Source organism: Trachymyrmex cornetzi, unplaced genomic scaffold (genome assembly GCF_001594075.2).
Source record: "Trachymyrmex cornetzi isolate Tcor2-1 unplaced genomic scaffold, Tcor1.1 scaffold927, whole genome shotgun sequence".
Classification (NCBI taxonomy): Eukaryota; Metazoa; Arthropoda; class Insecta; order Hymenoptera; family Formicidae; genus Trachymyrmex; species Trachymyrmex cornetzi.
Genome location: NW_017300275.1, coordinates 217,702 through 218,432, shown reverse-complemented (window position 1 = coordinate 218,432; position 731 = coordinate 217,702).

Below are 731 nucleotides of genomic sequence, written 5' to 3'. Positions count from 1 at the left end.
AGATTCCGACAGTTTTTGCAATTATTAGGCCAAATTCTGTGACTTTAAAAACAAGAAGAAAAGGGGAACGCGTAGTCTGAGAATTTAGAATTCATAATCGTCTACTCTCTCACATATTTTTCACCGTATTCTACATTCTGTTCGAATTGAAATTTTATTTTATTCTACAAATTTTTTTTCTAAAAAGTTTATTTAATTTTTATATAATTCTATAAAATTTTATAGGACGTCATGGTTTAGGATATTATAATGCAAATGAAATTTTAAACTAATTAAGTGTTAATTAAGAGAGATACGTAAAGTAGATCAAGGAATGGTCAGAATTCAGAAAATTCGAAGCAAATTTGAGGATAAAAAAGAAAACACGTAAATAAATAAGAAGTATAAAGATTATATCAGATTTACGGTCTCGGGAATGCCGATAGAGTATTAGAGTATTCAGAACTGGCGAAAATGCGTTGGCGGTACATTATAAATTAATAATCGTTCTACTGCAAGCTGTACAGTTCCATCTAGTTAATCTTCCATTTTAATAATCACGGATTCTCTGCTACTTTGATGCTCGATTATCGCTCAGAGTTCAGCAAGCAATCAGAAAATTTGTAAAACTCGCATGGGTCACGGCGCAACTGTTGCTACAGTATTATTACATTGCATGATAGGCCAGTCAAATAGCATATTCATAAAAGAAAGTGAAGGGAACAGGGGTTTTTTTAGTGGGTCTTGAAAAA